At 41.7% G+C, this 26,016-nt stretch overlaps 1 protein-coding gene across 3 annotated transcripts in view; it reads left to right on the top strand.

Annotated features, from left to right (window-relative positions):
* The window catches only part of grik4 (glutamate receptor, ionotropic, kainate 4), a 172,257-nt gene continuing 146,241 nt past the window's right edge, over positions 1 to 26,016 (top strand). For 2 of the 3 annotated variants that reach the window (XR_003889982.1, XM_029843703.1), the window contains exons 1-4: positions 1 to 674; positions 13,136 to 13,323; positions 13,400 to 13,556; positions 13,661 to 13,764. The gene's annotated coding sequence lies outside the window, so the exon portion shown is untranslated. The remainder of the gene's footprint in view (positions 675 to 13,135; positions 13,324 to 13,399; positions 13,557 to 13,660; positions 13,765 to 26,016) is intronic. The other variant, XM_029843704.1, reaches the window with a different exon arrangement.

The raw sequence follows: 26,016 nt of genomic DNA, 5'->3' as shown, positions 1-26,016 counted from the left end.
TCTGGTCTGCATCTTTGCACTGGACCGCAGCGAGCCGCAGTCGGCTGCTCTGCCCAGGATCTCGAGCATCCACAGCCCGTGGTGTGAATTAGGGGGTGTGGGCAGGCACGGAGCGTGTGTTCCGCAGGTGCAGCATAAAGCGATTCTACCCGCCTGCCTTTCCCCTCGTTTGCGCACTCCTCTGGGTGGTGAACGGGATGGTGGATGCGCAGCGTCACCGGCGTCGTTAGAGGAGCCCCTCACACAGACCCTCCACTTCAGCTGCTTTGATCCGATCACCAAACAGCGCAAGTGGGGAGAGAGAAACGGAGGGAGCTAAAACTCTCCAACTCTCTGCTTTTTCGAGGATAAAGTGAAGGCTTTTCCGCCCCAACAGTTTCGGGATGTAGCGCCTGTTTCCTGAAGCTACTCACCAACCTGGGAAGTCTTCGGCGGCAATTTAAAAACGAGATTTGACTGTTGCTGATTTTTGCCGACCACGCATTTAATCTGGCCACCAGTCCGGCGAGAAGGCGCGGAGCAGAGAGCCAGAGAACTGCACAGGAGGTGGGAGAATTGAGTTACATCGCGATCGCTTCTGCTGCAAAACGGCGACGTGTCTGCGGGCAGCTGAGATCCACCAAGTCTGAGAATCTCTTCCGCGGATGATCAAAGGGAGGCACGCTGATAACCAGGTAAGATAATCAAGTTTTCAAGATGAAATGCGCATTCATGTGCGTATTCGGGGTAAGAGTGCGTGCGTAAAGGGGGATTGGTGCTGCGTCAAGAGCACACTGTTGCAACAGCAGAGCGAGCTCCTGCTACAGAAGTTGGCACAGTGATTATCATTTACCTGCAATGAAATTATCATCCCTCCTGGTCGTGTTCGGTCTATAAAAAGCTCCCCCTCACACCCTCCCGCCCCCCTTCACATTGTTTCGTGGTGTTACGTGCGATGTGTTGCGAACTCCGGCTTCACCTCAATTGTTGCATGTTTTGTGAGCTGTGAAGCAGCAGCATCTGTCAACGCTTTTTAAACTGGTCATTTTGAGGAGGTTTCGTCCTGGCAGGCGATGGAAATCAGCCACTTGGAGTGGAATGAACGCCCAGGGCAGTCATCTACCGGCGTTTTTTATGGTCGGTTCGATCCTCGGACTTTACTTCGCACTTTCTCCCCATTAGAAACAAACAAGCAATCGTTTAAATAACATTTGCCAGGGAAATGACACAGTAATTTGGTTTGGCGCCATCTTGTGGCTACTGTTGTCCAGCCTGTTCTGGCCGACAGGTTTAGTTGTCATTTAGAGCTTCTAGTAAAACCTTTTTTGTTTATTATCTGATTGAATCAGTTTGCTGTGGAGTTATGCATTACTATATCAAATAACGACCACATACGACCTACAATAAAAGCCTATAGAGGCCATATTTATGCCTAATGCACAAAAGAAGATTCTAGTCAACGCGTTAATTTGATTTATAGCAAGCTATAAATTAAAGGCACACTGCCCAAAGCTATATTGTATTCCAACTATAAATGCCATGCTTTTATGCATGCCTGGCTTTATCCTTCTGGTTAAAATTGGACTAAAGAATAATGTTTGTTTAGCAATTTGTCTTTTTTCAGTGGATAAAAGGAACATTTTAGCCCTCCCCAAGCAAAGGTTTAGAACTGTATCACTACAGCGATGACACGACTCAAGTGCCAAGTTGATGTTGAAATGAATAGATTCCGTATCCATGAAACACTAATATATGAGCGTTCTTGTCATAAATCAGCCATTTCATCTACATAATCGGCTCCATCGTGTTCATAAGCTCAGCTGCGGCTCGGGTTTTCAACTTCACGCAGCATTTGGTGCCAAGTTTAGCAGCAGCTGTCTCAGGGAAACCCGGGGATGGGGCTAATTTTCAACTCGACAAGTTGAGATTTAATTAGGAAGTTAAAGAATCGAAATAGCTGAAAAAACAAACACGGTGACGCAATCTATTTCTCGGCGAGACGCATTCACAAACAGCTCGATGTCAAATATTGTAATAGTATGTAAATTGTTAAATACAACAAAATTCTACGGCATAATACCTCATTTTCAGTGAGATTCAATGCCGTTATCTTTGTAATATTATTTTAACCTGCACAAAAATCTGCGTCAAATATCTTCTAGAATCTCCAATTTTTCGAGGTCAGTAAACACAACAAACGTGTGACGACAGTCAAAACAAACGAAGTTATGAAAACACCTTCAGCGTCGGTACAAGTAAGGCTGCTTTCTACCGTTATTCACACTATATTAGTAGAATATTAGTAAACTACACCTGGTCTTTATAAACCTGTCGCTGCTGCTGCTTCGCCCGGGCTGAAGGTAGCTTAGAAGGTGCTCATTGACGTCAATTGGTCGGAGGGCAATTGTACAAAAGTGAATTATTAAGAGTGCTTTTAAATGATCATTATGCATTTAAGAATAGCACAAGACGTGGCAATATTAACCTGTCTCCAATGAATAGTCCACGTCAGCTTTAATGGCGTAATTCCAGGTTAAAGGAACGGACGTTTCTAATGGGTCTATTTAGGGTTCCATTCAGTTCATAAGGGTCCTGCATTGGTGTTAAAACCGACTGAACGAGCGCTACCTCACTAAATGGAACGGATGTGAGGGTGATGTTTGGTCACCCGCGCTGTTCGTTTACTAGACTCAGATCAACCACACAGACAACAGGAGGCCTTGCAAGGGAGAGCTGACGAGCAGTTCAAGCTTCCTCTCTCAACTCCGTCCGTCTGCTGCTCGCTCTCCTCTTTTATTTGGTTCACACAACATTGGTATCAAAACAACTTCATGATTCCTTCTCCTCCTATCTCTACGACTTCCTCGTGTCCTTGAACATGGTACCTCCCAGTGCTGGGAACATAACAGCTACAATACTTGAGTCAAACACTCATACATTCTTTTTGATTAAACATTCTAAATCTACTTACTATACTTACTATACTTACTATAGCATTGAAACGATAATAGTAATAACAACAATAATTCTTCTCACACGGAGCAATTATAAATGTCCGTTTCTACCTTTTCAGATAAAGACAAGCCTTCAGGTGAGGGTTAAGGGTTACCTTATGCAGGTCCCGCTAGTTTCTTTGTGAGCCACATTAGAACTACTCAAACATGTCATATGCTCAGTTACTGGTACACTCACACGCACAGCTGTAAATATATTTAATGTGCTGTGAATAGGAAACCGTGAAAGAGCCGACAGCTCGACAGAGCCTGAGAGCTCTGCAGCATCTGGACAGCACAGATAGAACTAGTCAGAGTCCCAGACCAGTAGAAGACCAGTTCACAATCAAGACCCGCAGCAGCAGCCTGCAGCTACAGTTTTTCTTTCCCACAAATGTTCAGGCAGAGGAGATTCCTATTTTACATTGTTTCAGAAAGCACATTTCTGTTTGTCTGTATTCCTGCTGAAGATACATGGAAGAACAGATGTTGGAAGATTACCCAGTCATTTAGTGCCGCTGTATTTTCGGGGTTCCTCCTATCGCATTGGGAATTTCATTGCACTTTTTTTCAGGCTGCAGTTGTAAGATTGGAAAAGCGGCAGCCTTGCGTCACTTACTAGCATCTATTTATTTGTGTGCACACCCAAGAGGTCACTTGATTGCTTTGCAATGTACTGCAAACACTTGGAGTGTTTCAACAGGATACAAAGCAGCATTGTTGACAGCCGCGGTACCTGAAGTGTACTTGGCAACTGGGTTCAATCTACGGCCACTTTTCCCATTACATTTGAGGTCAACTCTGGTTCACTATTACAGCAAAGACGCCTGATGTATTGATGCTCCTTCTGGTTCTAAAGGTTTTGTGGTTTGACCGTCAGTAATTCTTTTCCAGAAATGTCCTAAATGAAGCCACCATTCACATCCAATGGTTGTGGGGTTTAACGGTCCTGTTGCTTCAAACGTTTTGCTAGTGTGACCGGGCAAATGTGGTATTTTATCAGGTGCCAGAGAAGCGAGTGAGCACTGTACAGCCAGACAGAGGGACTCTGCAGGGTGCTGCTTCCATTTGATGTCATAATGCAATGCCGTTGTTGCTAAAATGGAGAGAGTGCACAGAAGGCTTGGGTTCCTCTAACTGACATCCATAGGAACAAACCCTCCTTGCAGGTTATATTTAAGTTGAAATCACTCTTATGTCGGCATTTTGACGCCCATTTTTATCCCAAAGTTACCAACGACAAGAAGTTATTTTTGAACATTAGGAAAATGAAGAAATCCAATTGCTTAGTTGTAAGGGTAAAAACAGAGCTTTCTATATAAAACATTTGGATGACTGTGACAAATAATGTTTGGCCTGTTTTTTCTATTCACAATAACCATGGAATCAGAATCACAATCAGCTGTATTGGCTGCATAATTGCACAAAAAAACAAGTACCCCAATTTCTGGACTATAGAGCGCACCTGATTATAAACCGCATAATCTAATTTTAGAAAGAAAATCAATTTTGTACTTATACAAGCCGCACCGGATTATAAACCGCAGGTATCCTACGTAGTAATATGAAAAATTAGATTGAAAACATTCAGTACCGGTATATGTTTTTATTACCGTAAGAGACGAGTCATTGACGAGTGACAAACAGACAGGTAAGAAACAACAGCCATGTATGTTTATACAGAGACCTTAAATCCAATTTTTATCACGTCAGGATTTTTTCACTTTTCTTTTAATTTAATCCGCTTAGCAACATAAACAAATATATTCTACCGGTAAATGCTTTTTTTTTCTAACGGTGTCTGTAATGCAGCTACCTTGAAATATATGTTTGTATCAGCTACACACAAATTCCGTTGTTTATGCTTTTTTACTCAAACAATGAACAATCTAAAACTCCCCGATGGCCCACCTCTAAAATCTTCTATTTTCATCGCGGTGGCGATTGCTTTTGCCTTCCGTCTGATTTTTACAGCGGAAACACCGCGGCCGCCTGCTCTCTGTGTGTTCACCCAGTCTTCCAGAACGTTTTCAAGCTCGGGCCACCTGCGATGTTTACGTCTAAAAGCTTTTGTCGTCTTTTTGCTTTGGATCAGTTCTTTATGCTGGCGTCTCCACCTTCTCGCCATTGATAACCATAATGTATGCAAAGATTACGTGCGGCAGCTCGATTTCCTTCTTCAACCGCCAGAGTGAACGCTTTTAACTTAAAAGTCGCATCATATGCTTTTCTTCTAGTATTTTCCACATTGATGAGGGTCAGTAAAAATGACTGATTCACAATAGTTGTGATAGTGTGCCACAAAAAAAACCATAAATAAGCCGCACCGTAGAATAAGCCACAATGTTTAAAGTGTAGGAAAAAAGTAGCGGCTTAAAGTCCGGAAATTACGGTAATTTCACTCTGGTTCTGCTAAGTTTCCTTGTACTTGATTGACATAATAAAATAGTGCAATAATATCCACATTTAACCCTAACAAGGGTGGCATGAAAACAACAGACCATAAAGGCTGTGCTGACGGCTGCACGAGTCTCAGTCCAGACACCTGTCTGAGCACAAACCCCGCGCAGGCCGTCAGTCTGTCAAGGGACACAATTCATAACTACAGGTAAGAGTCCGTGCCCACTGCAATGTGCACATAATTGCTCTGCAGGTGAAATCTGGAGACAGACCAGGCGCTGAGGCCAGAAATGGAATTAAGAAGCATTTTGCTGTGAGGTGTTGGTGTTGACAGCAGTGCTGGAACTTGCAGCCTGAGCTATTTCCCCATTTGCTGCCATTTTAGCTGCTGCTTATCTGCTGATTTCTGATCTCTTGGCTATTTTGTGAAAGCTTGATTGTCTTGATCCACTGCAGGTTCACAGTGAGGAACAGAGCAGCAACCACGTGTCCTTAAAAAGTATTTTCTGTAGTTAGTGGAATGAAACGGCTCCTTCGTGCAAACATAACCGGCATGTAGCTGATTTGAATATCATTTTAAGCAACAGATGTTGTTTTGCAGCTCAGCCGAGGCGGTATCCAGCTTCCACAGGTCGTGGTTAACATATTCATGTGTCATTTGGACTGGTTGAGTCATTTACTTAAGGTTATATCAAGAACGACCTTCACTTGACAAGCACAGTGTCCTAGCGGTCCTCAGGTATGTCTGCATTAGAGGATTAATCTTCATCTTTCCCGTTTTGTCTTTCTGGTGCTTCCATGCTCCATTCACACACACAGAAGGAGTCAAGGGGAATTTTTGTTGGTCAGTTTTCCAACATATGCCTAATTTCTATTTAGAAAATCCTATAATTGGAAAGGCAAACCAGGTTTTCTGCCCTTTTCTTTGACTAAGCGATTGTCTGCACAAACGTGATATTTCATCTGCAAGGGCCATTTGCAATGTGCTGACAAGAAAAGCGAAGTAAGATTCATGGTCTCATTTGGCTCAGATCAATTGATGGATTGAAATGCGGGACCCAAGTCCTCAAAGTTGTGAAGGTTAACCATCTGTGAGGTAGATGGTTAACCATTGTGAAGCAGGCAAGACATGTAAGGTTTCATACGCTTCAAGGGTTGTTTGCCTGAGACACTTTACAACCTAATAATGCAAACTGGACAAATGGGCTCACACACACCTGAGATGGATTTGCAAATGTCACAAAATTTATTTTTTCTAATGCTAAAAGAATTCAGCAATAGGAAGAAAACAGCGCACACAGAGTGCATTTGGCTTAATATACAGCAACTGCTCATTTACATGCAGAAGCTGTCTGTTGAAATATTTGTTGTGTTCAGCATAATATATGAATATGGAGAGCATTTTGTATGCGTTAAAATATATTTAGACCAGAGGAGAAGTGAGTTTCATAGACTTTCTGCTCACTTTGCCTCTTTTAATTACCGTAGTCTGCTCCAGAAAAGGCTCCAATGTATTTCAACGAGGTTTTGCCCCATCAGGCCTGGAGACGCTATTAAAAACTGTGTTGCCATGTTGTGGTGTTAACCACAGGTTTCCCCAGTGAAGGCAGAAACAGACAGTGTCTTTAGAGCCTTAATATGAGCCATATGGATGCATATATATAAAGCATGTATAAATGAACACATTTTGTCAATGGATGGATAACGACCATATCCCGCAAATGTGTTTTCGCCATATGTCATTTTTTATTAATTTAGACTCTGTTTTTCTGTTCTCTGCCCCCTGAAGACATATTGACTAATCATATTAATCTATCTATCTGAGAACTTGGTTAGAATTGATCTTGGAACATCAGCACTAAAGCCTCCCATCTTGTGAACCAGCTTCTCTTGGCTCCCCCAGCCAGCTCAGTTGGCAGCACTTTGATTTGTGAATATGAATTTTATCAAATATCAATATTCTCTTTTGAATCATATCCAGATGGGCATTTTAGTGTTATCCTGGCGGGAAACAGGCTCTTGCTTGTGGCCTTTCCGGCTATTTTTAGACAACATTTTTTTTATTCTCTTACCTAAATAAATGGATTAAAAATATCTGTTAACATTTTTTAGGCTGTATATTGAATATGATCTTAATTTGAGAAAAGGGAGATTCTTCCTGGTGTCTTGATGTCATATTGGGCAACGCTTGTGTCTAAAACTGAATTTGTCATTCTCCATATTCTAATGTTTCCACTTGAATTGCTGTCATTTGTCTGGTGAAGGTTTCTGCCGCTATGATTAGTCAAGTGAGCAAAGCACATCCAGTGAAGCACCCAACGACTTCTTAAGCCTGATATGGAATAGTTCTTCTGCTCATCCTCATTTACCTTTGTCCTCTCCACTCTCCTCTACATAAACTATTTTATAGGAGGTTTATTATCGATCGGTTCACTTCAGAGATCAGTCGCCCTCCCTCCCCACGATCCTTGTTAAGCGTTTGACGGTGAGACTGGACTGTCTCTGCGGGACCCTCTTAATGTGCAGCCTGTGCTACGTAGCACTGCGGTCACTCTAATTGGTTAGAGGAGGTCATGAGCTCCACATCTGCACTCCTGAGCTTGATTGACAGGAGGCAGAACCCCCCCCCCCCCCATGTCCCAGTGCAGGGGCAGCATGTCCCAGTCACTTTGTAATCATGATCTGCAGGCTGACGGCGATAAGAGATGTAAAGGTGATTGTGGTTCAAGGAGGACGTCCTTGCACAGGGGCCTTGGGATTCCTCCTCCTGGCAGCGCCTGACCGGGAGGATGTGTATATATCAGTTTGAGACCTTTTTACTTTAGAAATATCTATCTATCTATCTGTCTATCTGTCTATCTATCTATCTATCTATCTATCTATCTATCTATCTATCTATCTATCTATCTATCTATCTATCTATCTAGCTATCTATCTAGCTATCTAGCTATCTGCCTGCCTGCCTGCCTGCGTGCCTGCGTGCGTGTGTGTGTGTTGTGTGATGGATATGAAATCATTAGCTGCTGGCCATGGCAGAAGTGGAGCAAAAATCATGTTTAAAAAGGGCCCATTTAAGATTTAAGATTCCACGTGCACGTTTGCCAACTGTGCATCCACTTGGATTCTGAACACGTGTCAAATTTGTGCTCAAATACAAACCTCACTTTGCATTTTAAGATCACATCTCACATTTGCAGAGTGTTTCGCTCCAGTAACGGCTCCATTCTGCACTGTTTCGCAATAACAACATCACAAAAGATGGGCACGCGCACGTTTTTACTCATGCAATATGTGGAGTGCAGGAGTGACACAGACGGCTCTGATTGTGTATAAGCTGGAGGAGGAGGAGGAGGTGGAACTGTGGAGGCTGTCTGTGAAAGGGCCCAAAGAGAGCTGCTCTCCTCCGGCGTGACCACAGGGAATGGAAACAAGCGCAGCATCAACAGGTTTTCAAGACAAACACATCCCACAAATTCTATTTGAATCCAACTTCAGTCTCTTTGCTTTGTTTCTATCTGGCTTTAATTCTGGGTCATACAGCTCATCACCCAACATTTGCACCTTTTCCCCGTCTGCCGTGAAAGTAGGTTCATTTTTAAAATACTGTCCTGTCTGGCCTTTTCAAGTTTGACACCCATGACTGCCCAGCTGGTTCTTACCTATAGCGTTCTTTAGGTTCTCAGTCTTGTATTAAGGGCAGTGTAGCTCACTTTCACCTCATGATTCCTTATATTTGTTTTCACAAATGCTCTCTATTGTTGTGTTCTGTTGTTAGTTGCCCACTGACTTCATAATCACTCTAATTCAAACAAGGTTTAATCGTTTACTTGTTTTCAGCCACCTTTAATCAAAACATCTAGCCATCCGAGCCATCTTTGTTGGACAGTCTTGGTTTCCTTTATGTCACCCTCTGGGCCGTTCAGTCCACTGAAGGTCGTTTTTCTCAGATTTCTGATTTCAAGCTTCAGCAACTTTTGTAGGTACAGAAGTCATGAATGCTGTCATGAACGCTTTTCTTTGTGTGTATTGAGAACCAAGGCAGAAGGATTTTCGTGTCTCTGTGGTTCTAAATTTTTGAAGGTGCTTGTCTGAAGCACCTGTAATGCATGTCTGTATTATGAGCTAATTCCTCTCAATATGGCTTCTGTTTTGTAGGGAAATGAAAGCTCATAACATTTTCCTCATATCTTTGGAGTCCTAGAGGCCCCATCATGCTTTCTTAAATGTTTTATTAAAAGTCATAACACTCTCACTTGGTTTTGGAACTATCAATAAAACCTACAGCATAAACAAGTCGTACAGTAATGGTTTATATCCAGAGAAAGAGGCAGGAGATGAACTGGTGTCATTCAGCGTGTTATTTGGTCCTTAATGGTCCATCAGAGTAGCTTCAAGGTCTCGTTTCACTGGAGTTATTGGGTTGCTTAGATCACCTTTCTGTTCCCATCTTAATTGGCCTAATTAGTTCAGATGACGGGGGAGAAAATGTTAAAAGCGGCCGAGTTTGGTGCAGGCAATTATCGCAGTGTAGCACACTTATCTGCTGATGGGTAAAGATTGGGATCAGAGACGAGGCAGCTGGTTCCAAACCCGAGGTGGACTCCATTATTGATTAGAGGAGGGGAACCAGGAGAGTGAGCGTTGATGATTTAGATGCTGGTTTACTTGTTTATTACTTTAGTTGACAATTACATCCAGGCATTTAGTTTAATTGTTGCAAATCACTGTGAGCAGAATTAAACAAAATTAGATAGTGTACTGTTGTAATAACAGTGTATAATTCACACCCGAGTCTCAGGTCTCTTCGTCTTAATTGACGTTGTCTTACCTACCGTGCACGGCTGTGCTTAATTACTTTTCTGGTTTGTTTTTTTTACTAATTGAGCAGTGCAGCTGCAACATCTGACCCAGTGCTAATTATATTAAAATGAATTAATAGCTTTGAATTATGGGATCTGTGATTTTGGCGCAGTTCTTTATTATTTGTTATAAGAAGAAAATATTTGCAAATTATAATTTTAAGGTATAATTTATAAAAACTAAATGAATTATATTTTGTATTGTTGAATGTCAAAACGCCCTATGGTAATTTTATCTTAGCAAATCAAGACCTGGGGGTTACAGCTGTCCATGTGTGTCCTGTCCATGTCCATGCCGTCCATGCTCTTACAGAACAAGCGTGTTACATGTGGGATTAACTCCATTTACTGGTCTAAAATCAGCCTGTGAACCGTGTCCTCATCTCTGTATGTCTTTATATTCTCTGTCTTGCTCTGACCAATCCATTTAGCCTTTGCCCCACTCTAACCAGTTCATTTAGACCCTGTCCCATCATAGCCAGTCCATTAAGAATTAAAGTCTAAAGAATCCATTTAGCCTCTCAACCCTACCATTAACAGTCAATTTGGCTTTTGTCAAACTAGTATATGCAACAGTCATCTTAAAAGATGATTTACCTGCAACGCTTCAGAATTACCAAGTTTCGACCTGCTGCTCTGTCATCAGAGACCCGTCAGTGTCGCTTCATGCTGGCCTCTGCTCTCATCGCAGCCACTCAATTACAGCAGAGGAAAAAGGAACACAATTTTGTGATCAGACTTTTATTTTTAATTCCACTGTAAGAGATGAAGAAAGTCAATATAAAGTCTTGTACAATCCCTGTGATCCAAGAATACAATCCCTGTGTTCAGCATAATTCTCTTTATCTGGCAATACCGTCCTTCTCTGTAAAAAAAATGTTGTTTTTTGTAGTTTCTTTAGTTGAACAGTCATAGTCTAATAAAGCAAAATACGTTTATTAGTTGTAGAAATGAAGAAAAGAAGCCACCAGTGCAGAGACGATTCCTCCCAAACTCAGTGATTTCAGTTAACACTAGTGTTTTAGTTAATTTGCCTGTTGCTGTAGATAAGTGCCAGCTGTCAGTGTGCAGATGGAAGCATATTAAAACAAATCCAAGAAGTCACATCGCTTTTGAGATGCTTGCGTAAATTTAGACCTTTGCGCTTCATTGTTGTAAACTCTGTGTAAGTCCTTTTACAGTGTGTGAGACTGTTCTGCCGATGACCAAAGATAAAACCGGTGTAGCTGAAATGGTTTCAGAGTGAAAGTTTGATTCTTTCACCACTCTTTTCCCATAGTTGTTGCCTCTAAGCTTTTTCTGGGGTGGGGGTGGGGGATGTGTGTGTCAGCAGTCAAAGGCTTTAATTAACAACAGGCTCAGCATAATAAGATAATTTTAAATAATTCGTTTGCAGCAGCCAGAGGTGAAACAATGCAAGACTAGGCCCTCAGCTTGTGACATTCGAAAACCTTATCGACCTCTTTCGCAATTGAAGGTTAAGTGGGCACAATAGGTGAGACCGACTGCATGCTCGCGTTGACCCAATGATTCGTCTTCTCTTCCCTCCATGTTCCCGAATTGGCTTTGAGTTTGCTGAAGCTTTGCTGTAAGTGGTTGGACAAGGTGACCGTGCTGTAGATCAAACTGCCAAACAACTGCTTGGGGACAGGGTCCTGCCCACCTGTCTGGATGTCATTTTTCTCCATTTAGCCCCATCTCACACCTTTAATAGGGTGGTGGTCCACGTGAATGCTCGCCTCTCCGCTGGGATGGAGTCGCTTTTCCACTCACATCGCTCTTTCATTAACGGCAGAAGTCCAACAGATTTTTAATACTTTGCAGGCATGATGGAGATTTCAGTTTCCTCTACTTTACCAAAGCATCACTGTGTTCTTCAGTCTGTAACTACAACAAAAATCACAGCTTCTATGCACATTTCTCACTCAGTGACACCAATATTGCTTCATTTTGCCCTCTTGCTCTCTAAAGGTGAAGCCAAAACACACGAAAAAAGAGCCAGTTTGTTTTCGACAAACTGGTCTCCGACAGCTTTGATTTTAGTGGCTGAACGTGACAGAATCTCTTTTGCAGCAGCCCACAATCAGCTGCTGAATCCCACATCATGTCCGCCCAGTCACACACTCACACACAAAAGCATCCTTACAATAGCTGTCCAAATATAACCAGACGTGCCCACACGCACGGCAGCACATACAGTAAAGGTAATGACCACTGCAATGACTGTACACATGTGCAGGTAGGCAATGTTGGGTTGATGTTTGATTTTCATTAAAGATCAGCCCCTTTAATGTCACTGCAACAACTAATTAGAGGAGATGAAAATGGGGCATCTCATTATTTTCCGTGTATTTTGTGTTATTACTCTTTATAACTACTTGTTAGAGTAACCAGACTCATTAGATCACAAAAACGTTCAGGCTGTAGCAGCGTGCCTGACATTTAGCATTTCCAGGATGCTTTTTATGGCGCAACGGCAAGATGCTGCAGTTAAACCAATTATTTTGAACGGATTTCATAAAAATAATGATATGATCTTGGTCACTGAGGCATGAGACACCTTGATATTTATTTCTTGTTGAAGTTATTATTTATTTACAGCGATGTTACAGAGCCAGCTGAGCTTCACTCCGTTGGAGGCACGTTGTGGACGCTGCACTGCCTCTCTGGACACGTGCAAATGGCTGTTTGCACAGCACCTGAACACAGTTGGAGGTCTTTGGAAATCAATTCTTTAATCAACCCCCACCCTGGCCAGCAATAAAATACCATAATATATCTAATGCAGGTCTGGGTCACTGAGGAGGCAGTTTCAGGAAGCCCCCACTGTCCTTTTTCTTCACAAGGTGATCCAAGCCTGGATGGAAGCTGTAATCAATCCACCATGTCCTTGTTGTGCCACAGGGTCTCCTCCAGGCTGGAGATGCCCCCACCACCTCCCTTGACACCCTGAGCAGATGTCTAATCTGCTTCCTCTTGCTCTTGGAGGAGTGTTGGTTCCTGTTGGACCTTGGAGCTCTTCCTGAGGCTGAGCTCAACAACCTTTTAAAAGCTCATTTCAGCCTCTTGGCACCACCCACTGCTGCCCGTAGGTGAGGGTCACAAGGTAGATTGACTGGTATATTTGGAACTTTGTCTATCACTTCAGCTACTGTATTTCATTACCAGTGGATACTGGGGCAGGCTCACATCACTGCAGAAGCTTCTACCGATCCGATTCTACCGAACAAGACCCCAGTACACTTGAACTCTTACACCTTTGGCAACAGTTCTTCTCTGACATGGAGTAATGCCACTCATCAAGCAGGATGTGGTCACAACAGAGGTGCGAGACATTTCGACAGGTTCCTGTGCAAAACCGCACTGTTTATTTCGGTCTGCCAAGTGTGCTTCAGCTTCGTCCTGGCATCTGATCCGCCTCTCCTCCAGGTGCTGATGAGTTGACAGCTCTGCTCCTCTCTTTCACCTCATGTCCAGAGCGTATGGCCACAGATCAGCTGATACTGCTGGACAACAGTGTGGCCCGCTGCCAGGTGAGCCTATTAACATCTTCCTGTTAGAGCACCAAAAAATCCTGAATTCACTCAGAATCAAAGAATCAAACCCAAAACTTTTTCTTTAACTAATGGATCCAATTCCATTAGGTTGAGTCATGCTGTAGGCGGGTGTGTGTTTGCGTATATGCTTGCTTACACTGTTAGGACAAGGACGACAGCGGGGTTTCACCACGGCACTGGTGTCCTCTGTTGAGCAACATGTTTGACTGATTATGATACGTTCACTGTCAAAGGAACAAAATGAGCTAAATGTGGACTGCCATTTAAGTGAGTCATTTTCCTATAACTCAGGTGAATATACTATCCAGAATGATAACTAGAATGCCTTTCTCTACTTTCTGATCAAAGCTGTCGATGCACGAACAACCAATTTATGCTTCATTTGCCACTTTCTTCTTTTGGCCATTTTTAGTCCCTTGTTGGCAGTAACCCGAGAGCTAAAAGCATTTCTGGACCGTTCCGTTTATAAATCTGAAAGGGTTAAAATGCTTTACATCTGAGATGTAGAGATTTTCCCGGGTTCTTCAGAGAGAGTAAATCACCAGGATACGTCAAGGAGACTTCAAGGTCATTTGGAAGACCAATGATGCTATGATGAGGAGGAGTTGGAGAATTTCGGCCGCCAGACGAGTGAATATTCCAAATAACACACACGACCTCAAACACAGTCACTGCTGTGAATCATGCACAGACTGCAGCAGATCACAGAGGGCTTGTAAAATGCAGAGGGCAAAATGAAGGGAACAAAACAGAGAGAAAGGCTGGAGGACACATGATTCACCCAAGGAGTTATTTTCTAGCAGATATTAAGCCATTTGCCACAAATGACAGATGTGTGTATTAAGGTTATCTGTACGTCATTGAGCCCAGCCAGCATCAAAGATTCAGACCTAATGGGGCTACCGAAATCCTGTATGGTCCGTAGTCACCACCTATTCTGTTGGTGCTACAGCGCATGACAGAAATTTGTACTGGATTTGTGGAGACAAACAGGTGGAAGTTGTGAATTCAAGCGTGTCAGTCCAGCTTGGAATCTGATTGCACCATGTCTGGCGTCAGAGTAATAATTAGATGTTCCACATTTGTGTCTTCTCCTCCCCTATCGTTTGATATTCCCACGCCTGTACAAGCAAAATCAAAGGTGTGTGTGTGCGCGGGTGTGTGTGCTTAACTCTTTCCCGTGCTCAGCTCAGTCCTCCTCCTGCTCTTGCTCTCCCAAAGATAATCCGCACCTGTTTGATTAAACAGAATCTAGTCTGTCTGTAACGTCTTTGCCTTTTCACAACAACCCGTTTACATCAGGAATGATTGTAATCCTTAAGTGGGGAAGATCGCTGTTGGAGTGCAGCTCAAGGGACTTGGATCAAATTTTAAAATCTGCCAGCTGTAATTGGGTTTGGATGGAGCCTTCTGTCAGAATAATATTATGTGGTTTTGTAGCACACTAAGAGTTTAAAACGGGACCTTGAGTATGTTTTCTTCCTCAGAGAAGCTGCTGCTAATTTTCTTGACTTTTCTGAAAACACGTCATTTAAAGTGACTGAACCAATTAGCTTTTGTGTGAGTGAATGTACGGGAATAAAATAAAAGTAAAGAGCATGTTAAAGGTGAAAAACTTTTTCTTTTATCAGAATCTTATTCCAGCAAGGGGTCAGGTTTGTTTATTCTAATTATACTGAAATGTGAAGTCTAAAGAAAGAGATGAGTGAGGCAGTTATGCATTGGTTTTAAATATAGACTTCAGAAATGATATTGACAATTTCTGCTTCTAAACCTTTCATCTGACGCGTTGCTCTAATAAAATCAATCAGAATTACTGCCGGCTTTCAGAACCACAGGAAGTCCAAATTGAACTGTGTACAACAACTGTGTGACATGTGAAAGGATTCACCTTCACAGCTGTCAGTCATTCATCTGTGGCTGGAGGTGTGCTGGCCTTAAACTGTCATGCAGTATTTATGTTTAATGTGTCTCCCTCCTCGGGTGCTCGTCTTGAAACAGACTTCATTGAATCTTGGCCAGTCTGTCAGGAGATGGAACGCATCTCCATCATCAACAGTTGAGCTGCAGCTCTCCGCAGAGCAATGTTTTCCTGCTGATGATTTGGGCCAGACAGCTCTGAAATTACACAGAAACCGTTTTAAAAACCATATTGGGAAGATGTCATTTTAGGAACTCTCCTTTGAAGGGTTTGATCAATAGTCATCAGGATTTGACGTTCTCCTCTACACACCAGGGCAGCACCTCATAATATAATTGGAGCACTTTCATGGATTTGGGTGGTTTGTTTGATTTGGGTTTTTTTTTTTTACCTGTACCTTTTTCCAGCTGCCATCTCTTCAAATGCACCACAATCACAGGTCACATTGGGCAAGATATTTTTAGACTTTAAAAATAGGTTCCTCCTCATTCATTCAACCCAAATGACACCACAGAACAGAAGATTTGATATGTTGAGAAAGCACAAACACTGTCTTTCTAAGGCTGATACCAAAGGTAGTACTGCTGTGTGTTCTGTGGCCAGAACCTGCTCTGACTATTGGTAACGATGGTCCCAGTTTAGATAGAAAATGATTTTTCTCCTTTGGATTCTCTTTGGTTTTACTGGAAGATGGGAACCTCGGGCAGGGTTGCAGTTATATTCCTGTTTGCATGTTTAGGTTCTTTACCAACACAAAATGCACAGATGAACTGATCATGAGCTGCTATCCTGTTTCGGATGAGAGGTTGAGGACCCAAAACAATGTGGCAACATTAAAGTAGAGTTCCTGGTTAGGCGTAACTGGGAATGTTCGCAATCCACATCCAGTATTCTAATTTGATTTTTTTTGGGTGTACTTCGGTCCTAAATGCCACATTCAGTGGCATTTCTAATGATGCCTGGAGGATTGGCGTGATTGAGGTTTCTGGCAGGAAGCCTTGATGTTGATACAGAAACATAAAGGAAATGGTCGCGTTGGCTGGAATGAGGCTCTCATATAGTTCCCACTGAGCTGTGATTTTCTGGGATGTTGACCCCAGTTGACCCCAGTACAGGTGGAAGCCAGGATGGTGGCGAGGGTGACCTGTCCATGCTGAATCAGCCTCCTGCGGTCCTGATTAGAAGCATCTAACGGATGAATGGGTGAGAAATGGAAACTCTGAAAAAACACTTCAAAGGTTGTTCTTCCCCCTTGTTAATCCACCCAAAAGTTTTGTTTAATGCAAAAAAAGCAAAGACTTTCCAATTATGGAATTATAGCGAAGACCTATGCTTGCTTTTACAAACCCACCACACTCTGCTGCTTTCCTCTGTTAATTTGCCATAGTTTTTAGGATAAAATTGGCACTGTTTTTTTTAGCAGATGGAGCAGCAGTGTCATGTTTCTGCAACCGTTGGTGTTTTTTAACAGCTTTAAAACTATGTCATGCTGATGTGCATTTACCTGTGGAATGTACACACTTGAATTATTTCAAACTAATGTAAAACAGATTTAAGAATCCGATCCTCTGGGTTGAGATGTACGCTTTATCTATTCTTTGCTACATATTCTTGTGTTGCCTCATTAAAGAAACCTGATTAATGTAACAGAAATGCTGGGAATGATACTGTGACACAGATTAGAAAACTCCAAGTCTTTGGGCGAAACTAATTAGTGAGAGAGAACCTGTCTGTGTGTCTCTCTTACTTTTATTATCGCTACTACAATTAAAAGAAGGTTATATGTTTTTGTGTCTTGGGGAAAAAAAAACACCTTTTGCACACTCTGTAAAGAAACCAGGCGCTTTTAACAGGACAAAGAACTATTGGACTTGTTGTTTGATTTAGTGGAATGGCAAAACATTTATATCCTATTAACAAGATTCCTGCTGACATTTCCTCTCACTGCTGTAATTATTCAATCCAGAATAATTAACAGAATAGTTGATTTGCGAAATAACTGATGGTTGGTGCTTTTCTGCCAGCTGCCACCCTGCAGGTCATTGCTGCTGATCAGGCCTGATGTGAATGTGGTGGGAGGGACAGACACCTCCCTCTGAGAGGCAGAAGCAGCAACATCAGCCACTGATTAATCCCCACCATGGAACCACTAATGATTTATTTATTTGGAAATGACGGAGCCTTGGGAGAGCTGGAAACCATTGATAATAAAACTCGAGCCAGGGGAAGGCATTTCCAGAGATTTAACACTTCTTTCCCACCTGAGTGGTGTTTCTGAAGGCATGTCTGTATTTACTCTTCGCTGCTCCATCAGATTGAAATTTGTTAAAGATTTATGACCTGTTTTAAAGGCTCGGTTGAGACTTCTTCACGTTCAAAAACTGCGCGGCCAGAACAGCTTTAGCTGGAATGGCTTCGCTGCGCCTTGATGGTGGTGTGAAGAGAGGAAAGAAGGTTGAGTTTAACATAAACTGGACTGATCCAAGTGACATAACCACTGCCAGGATGATGGAGGTTCTGGGAAGGAGGAAGCTGTGAAACGATGGATGGAATAAAAACCACTAAAGCATTTCCCTTCCAGTGTGTTGCTGGTCACATTGTATGACATAAACTCAGGGTGAGAACAAAACAATGTATTCAGGCCTGCTGGCTGCCGTTATGTCTCAGCCTGTTTTATGACCCATCCGCAGGAGGCCTGGAACTGTTTTTTGTGGGCACAAACTTCTTGGTTCTGCCTCCAAAAAGCGCTCACCCTGATGTCTTACAAGTTTTTATTTTTAAGGTCCTTTGTTTTATGATACTGAAGGTTTTGTGGTTAGTCCGAGTTTGGTTCCAAGGTGGGCTATGCGGGGATGAACAAGATAATGTTGTCTTTGATTTGTTTCCCTGAACAGTGACTGAATGTTCATGACTGAAGCTTGAGTTTGCATCCAACAAGGTCTGTCTGTAGTGTGTTTTATAGTTCCATGCTTTAAAATAAAAAATGGCCTAACTGAGCATCGGGATGGTTCCTCAACAACATCCAGTATATATATTTTTAAATTACTTTTATTTTGGGCTGTTTATTCTTATTCTCTGCACTACTATGCAAGGATACTTTATAAGATTTATTCTGCAAAGAAACCAAATTTAATGAGTTTTTAATGACTGCATGGGAAGGTATCTTCCATCACGTCAAAAATAACACATAGAGCTGCCAAACAAAGAACTCTGTTATTTTTCTAACTGTGAGGAATATGTGCAGCGTATGGTGAATATATTGAAGCGTGGCTCCGATGTTTAATTTGGTGGCCTTAATGTTGTTGACCTCTTCTGCGATAATTCTCCTGTCACTCCTAATGGAAGTGCCAGCTTGCAAATGGCTTACGAGGCTGCTGGGATGCTGACTGTTGGCATGTGCGCATTTGGATTTCATTGTTTGCAATAGTCTAAGGAGAAGGGAAACAGAACCCATTCAAACAGGAGGAGCGCCTGGTTGGTTTACAGATTCTCATTGGGCTTGAGGGTTAATGTGAATGGATATATTTACAGCCTCTTGGCAGGGGTTAAAAAGAAGAGGCATCCCCAGTAGACCCATTATTTGCCCTGACTAATCTCGGGGTTTAACTCATATTCAGACTCACAGACTCTTCTCTTCCTTCACCATCTTTTATTACCGATCCTTTTCACTTCCTTTTTCAAGTATCATCATTTTCTCTTCTCTCTGTGAGACGCCGAGTCTCTCATTTCCTCTCCCTCCTTAGACCTTCCAGAACCCTCCTTCTCTCTGCTTTCCAGGCACTTTATACAGTAGATTAAGGCTAAAGGTGAGCTTTTGCTACCTTTCCTGGCCCGACTGTAAGGTTGTAATCTGCTTAATGAGATGTGAAAGCGTCTTTAATAAATCCATGCAGAGCTGTAGTGTTAGCTCAGCTTCCTCCCTCATTCACGAGCGGCCTTATTTTAGTTTACTTTTATTATTTCACCGTAGCAGAAAGTGACTCCGATCAATTAAATCAACCTTCATTGATGAGCTTTTGAGCAACCTTTAACTTCTATATCGTTTGTCCTTTAGGCCTGTGGAACATTCTTTAACTCTAATGAATATCACTTAAGTCTGCTGCTCTTTCCAGGTGCAAAAAGCTTTTCATCGCCAAACAGATTTGATTTTTTTTCTACCCACCAGTCATTTTTCAAAGGCTTTGTTGCAATTAATTTTGCATCACTCGGTTTTATACTGTCTAAGCGCTGGCTCTCATCCCAGGCCAAATGGCTCATTTTATGATGCTTAAGCCAAATGAGCACACATAGGACATCTTTTACATGTTAATGATCCATCTAACTGTAACATCAGGACATTATACCTGTTGAAATCTTTCAAAAAACTTTCATCCCCCTCCTGAAAACCTTTGGAGCCTGACACACCAACACTCTTTAGTGTTGACAGTAAAAAAGAAAAAAAAGAGCTCAGTATGTCAATTTATTGAAAGCTTCTTCTGCTGCTTCTATGCTATTTTACATCCAAAGACCTTGACAACCTAAAGTTTCAAATCTAGCAAAAAAGGATGAAAGTTTTAGCTGCTTATTAATATGTTTACACTTCCCACGTTTGTGGCATCCCTTGATCCACTTTAGTGTTGTTGGATAACAAAAGCTGATTTGGCTGGAGGGGAGATTAATGATTAATTCAACCAGCCTCATTGAGTCTTCTCGCAAAAAGTTGATGGCTTTCATTTAGTACTTCACAGGTTTTTAATGATTCGTTTATTAACAGTCATTTAAATGGTTTTGTCAGCTTGAACCTCATCAAAGAGGAAATGAAAACATGCATTAAAGACATTTACTCTGATCAACACAGATGAGATTTTACATGCTGGGAATTTACAGATTCCTCCTGTTATAATCTAAATTATCTAAAGTAGAAGCTGCAGTGTCACAGCCCAGTAGGGAAAGGTTTGGATAATAACAAGATGCTGTGATGTAGGCTGGATCCAAACCTCTTCTATTCCACAGGGAGGTCTGTGCTCTGCCTTGAAGACAGGAGCTGGAAATGTTCAGGGTGCTTTATATTGTAATCAGCTGAACTGCTTTGATGGAAAGATCAAGTATCGGTCCCTGGATATGAAACCAGATGATTTTAAATTCCTTGTGACATCTTGAGATGTTGCTCTTGCAGAATTACTAGCTGCTGTCTGAATAGATCTGGCATAAAACTGCAGTCTGACTTGGATTTGTTTTGTCTAAAATGTTTTCCCTTTTCACCTGAACGCAGCATCACGAGGAAGAAGAGATGATGCAGCTTAAAGGTTCCGTGTTCTACACGGGGTGGAAAACATTTCTATTTTAATAACACAGGAGTTATTTTACAATAATGGCATCATAATGTGTGACATAAGCTATTCAGGGGAGTGGGAACAGGCACAATATAGCTATGGGAACTATGGGAAGAAAACAACTGAAATTTTGGCAGGTTTTCCAAAAAACAGGACAAATTGTGTCCCAGGAGAGATTCATATGAAAGCTGGTGAAAAAAGAGAACAATTTTGGGGAAAACAGGACGGGTGGGAGCTCCAACTCAGTCCAGAAGGCCACTTACTCCACTGAAAATATCACCATAATGTGTTGTTGGGGCATGAATCCGGGTCTTAATCTTTTCCGTTACCCCCCACACACATCTTCACAATACCAAGCAGTGACCAAGCAGGATTATAGATCTTAACTCAGGCTGTTAAACGATTCATTTCTAATCAGATTAATCACAGCCTCCCTGGGGATTCATGATCAATAGGACAGAAAGAATCGCGACAGAAGGCAATATGTACACTTCACATGCGTTTTTTCGATAAATCCAGATATGAAAAAATAGGAATTAAAAAACTAGTCTAGTCAGGATGCCGCTTGTTGAACTTTTGTGCAGTGCGTGTCCTTAAGGATTTTATTCAATCAGCAGTTTTAGCATTTCACTTGGTCTCAGTTTTTTTTACTGAGGCTCTGACGTTGGAGGGCAGTTTGGGACGAGTTGGGCATCGGTGATCTACCTGCAGACCGTCCACACAAATGTTTGTTTCTGCTCTGAGCCAGGAGTTCTTCGGTGAAAGGAGACGTCCCTCCAGCAGGACAAATGCCTCTGTGTTGGTCCCTCTTGATGGAATAGTGTTAGAGCACCAGTGCTCGCCAGTGAGTGAAATCCTGCATGTGCTGTAATTGTGTTTTAAAAAAATTTGGTCAAATGGGTCATCCAAATGAATGAACCTGCATTAATTCATTAAATTTGACAGCCCTAATTGTTTCACAACCCTGGCGCATTACTGAATGTAGGGCTCTAAACACATTACTGAATGTAGGGCTCTAAACATCGTAGCTTTTACTGTCCAATATTGCTATTTTTTATACTACTATTACCTATACTCTTATACTATATTGTACAGCTCTCATAGAGATGGACATAGAGCAATTTATCTTCATCACAATCTGCTGAAGAGCAATCAAAGACGTTGGTGCCAAATGTGACTGCAGCTGTCCACGTTCTTCTTGTGTTGATGAAATTACGATGCAGCTCTATTTAAACGCACATTAATGCTTCAGGATGTGGGATCCATTTGTGAAAAGGCACAGCAGCGAAGGGAGGCACAGTTGCTTCGTTTAAATCTCCATATGAATGTATGGAGGCTTTCATCACTGAACTTTCGGCATGTAGTTGCAGCGATGAAAATAGTTTGCCCTTCTTACATAATATGTTGCTTCACAAAATATATTAATTTGCAATATATTGCAATGTATATACCGTACTGTATTTATGTCTTAAATGAAAACCAGGACAGCTGTGATGGATTATAGGATGTTGGCTAATCTTAATTAATGTACAATCCTCTGTTAAGATAAAACAGCATAATAACTTCATGGTAGAATTATTTTATAGGTATAATAATAAAATGTGGGAAAGATAAGGACACAGATGCAGGTCAGATTATGAATTTAGGACATAATAAAATACTTGCATTCAAAACAAAGAAGAATGATATGGATGTGTCTACATGTGTGTGTAGATGAAGTGATTTTTCAAGATGTGAATCAGGGATCAGGTGTGTGTGTGTGTGTGTGTGTGTGTGTGGGGGGGGGGGGGGGGGGGGGGGTGATGATTAATGACTGCATTTTGAACTTAACCAAATATCATGTGAGTTGGCCACCTGACCTCTACCTTCATACAGATCCTCTTTTTTATTAGCTTTAGGGCTGTAGAAGATAGTGGCAAGTTGTATGTTTTTGCCCCAATACACTGCACAAAGTGTTGTTGTTCAATATAAACCCAGTTTAATATAAACCCGGCTGTTTTATCCTGTGATCTATGTGCGTCTGGATATTTGCTTGAGGACACTGACTGGAGTTTGTCCAATACCTACACGTCTAACGGAGCATTATTAAAGATATAATCTCTTTTCCTAAATCTGTTGTGCTAGGTGTCTCTTTGTGCTTCTGCTCTTTGGGACTGAAAGTTTGACTAATGGTTCCTCTCACTTGTTCAGATCATTGGTGGATCCGGCAGATGTTTGGACGCACTCATCATTACACCTTCAGCTTTGTCCCGACGGGTTGGCATACTTTTTATCAAACGCTGACAGAGGCTGAGACAACAAATATTTTGTGAGGGTTTCTATCTGCCACAGAGGTGGAAGCCTACAGTAGATGGATGTCGTGTGTGATCCAGATTATCTGATGTTCACGGGCACCTCAAAATTGTGCAGACTGAGGGGGGAGGGTTTGCACGCCCCAGAGGTCCCCAACCTGCTCCTTCCCAAGTCTTCTGCTGCGGCGACACAGATTAATGTGGCCGATGCAAGGTGTTTTCAATGACCCGGGTCCATTTAACATATGACAGGAACCCTCAAATCACTCAAATTCTCCTTTTTGCTTGATAGATGCCAGAATTTTTGAACACCATGAGGCAGCCTGGTTGCTGGACCACATTAGTGGCTCTCCTGCAGTGTCAACCATGAATCTAACAACCAGCTCTTCTCTTAAATTCTAATCAGAGACACAATCAGAGAGTAGTATATCCGTGGTGCTTCTTTATTTGACGTAATAAGCAGTGCTGATGTGTGGTCCAGTCTCAGAGTGAAACTGGTCCTCTGTGAATTGTTAAATAGAACAAAATGCAAATATGGTGAATGCTAAAAGTCCTTCTCTTCAAATATTGATTCCATCCTGCAAAGGAGATACATTTCCATCCTGGTGTTTAACATGTGATTATCATTTTTTATCAGGATGAACCAGCTCCTGTTAAAAATTGATGCCATTTCTCCACAGAATCTGTTAAATATGTTCTTACATTCCATTTCATACAACAGAAAAGCATCTTGAAACCTTTTACGTGTGACCTGTGAAGAGAAGACAAGTAAACCGATGCCCTAGCAGACATGAAGCCTGTTTGTTGTTGGTTTCCTTAAGCTAAAATGTCATAAAGGCTTAATTCCAGAGTGATGAGCCTTGCCTTTAGCGGCAGCAATTAGATTGTTTAACCATCTGTACTGGCAGCACTGTGCTATGCTGGTGTAGCTTTATTGCATCTATTCTCCTCCAGTTTCTTCCCCTTGTTCTGACAGCAACAGGAAACTAGAATCTGGGAAGCGGAGCCGCACAAAATCCGAGACAGCATCTCATTATCCACTAAATAGCGCCAGATTAATTACAATGACAGTGACAGATGGCTTGTTGCCGGATCATTGAAATGGGACCCAAGGGAAGAACACCATACAGGTATTCACTAAATAGCTTTATAGTACGCAATCTACAGATAAGGCTAGTCAGGAAGTGACCCAGTCGGACAAGTAACAGAGGCATAGATAATATGTAAATTAGAAGAAAGAAAAAGTAATTTCCTATGTCTGTGATGATGTCATAGAAGTCTATTTAGGCAGTATTTTAATTGGATCCAATTTATATATATATATATATATATATATATATATATATATATATATATATATATATATATATATATATATATATATATATATATATATATATATATATATATATATATATATAGAGAGAGAGAGAGAGAGAGAGAGAGAGAGAGAGAGAGAGAGAGAGAGAGAGAGAGAGAGAGAGAGAGAGAGAGAGAGAGAAAGAGAGAGAGAGAACTAAAACTTCATCCATTTATTACTCTCTGCTGAAGTAACCCATCAAAAGCTGGTTCCACCTTTCGACATTGTGGAAGAATTGAACTTCTCTGGCTTGTAATTTACTTTAGGTGGCAGATTTATTTTGTTGTCGAGTGTTTCAATCTCATGTTTGGGTGTGATGAATGTCCCGCTAGTTTGTGAATACAGTTCCGGGACACGACGGAGCGACGGCCGCCATCAGCATGTAAAGCTCGCATAAATCACATCTTCTTTGTGGTGCCACTTTCTGGTGGGCGCAGAGATCGAAAGACGGCTGAAAAACCACTGGAAGGGAGTAAAAATGCAAATAATCCTTCTCTGTTAAGCTTCATAAATATGCCATGACGGTCTGATTGATCTGCGATCAAAGCAGATTGTAAAACATATTGGTTTTATGTTGCCTGGTGTCAAACTGACTTCCAGTTGTCCTAAGAGCTGGATGACTTATCAGAAGATGAAGCCGTGCAAGCAGGGAATAGTCTACTTTATTATACTCTGTGTATTTTACTCCTGTATTATCTTGGCACATGCTCTTATTTCTCTAAGTAACGCAGCAAATCAGCAGGACTGATCCCTATTGTACTCCTCATTATCAACCAGTTTATGTTCCCTGGGCCCCTACTGACCAGAGTGTTATAAACATTTAACACTTAAAGTTGACAGAATGGGTTTTACTGCCAACAGTTATTGTGCTGTGGGAGTCATAAAGTTTTTGTCTGAGTATATAAGCACATGAAAAAATAAATCTGAGATGAACTCCTCTTGGTTTTTATGCATTATTCATAAGTAAGTCATATTTGGATGTTTTTTATGTTCAATATTCCTGGAAGTGTGGTAAAAAGTGTGGTAAAAATGATGAATCTGTGGTTTCTCTGCAGTGTTAATCATGACTTGGTACCTCAAGCTGGCTTTTGCCTTTTATAAACGAAGAGTAAACACCTCGTGGTGCACTTGACAATATTTCAAGAACACAGAGACCTTGCTTTAGATATTTCCATTATTGTATCTGTGTCTTTCTCTAAGTCTTCTTGTGCTGGACAAATACCACTAAAGCTCCAAGCATCTGAAGCCAAATGTCCCCATTTTGACACAGCGACTAACACATCCAATATATCTGCAACTGTAGGTAGCATCAAATGAGTGTTAGTCGTCTTGGCATCACAAAAA

This window comes from Takifugu rubripes, chromosome 11 (assembly GCF_901000725.2).
Source record: "Takifugu rubripes chromosome 11, fTakRub1.2, whole genome shotgun sequence".
Lineage (NCBI taxonomy): Eukaryota > Metazoa > Chordata > Actinopteri > Tetraodontiformes > Tetraodontidae > Takifugu > Takifugu rubripes.
This window is presented reverse-complemented; position numbering and strand designations above follow the sequence as displayed.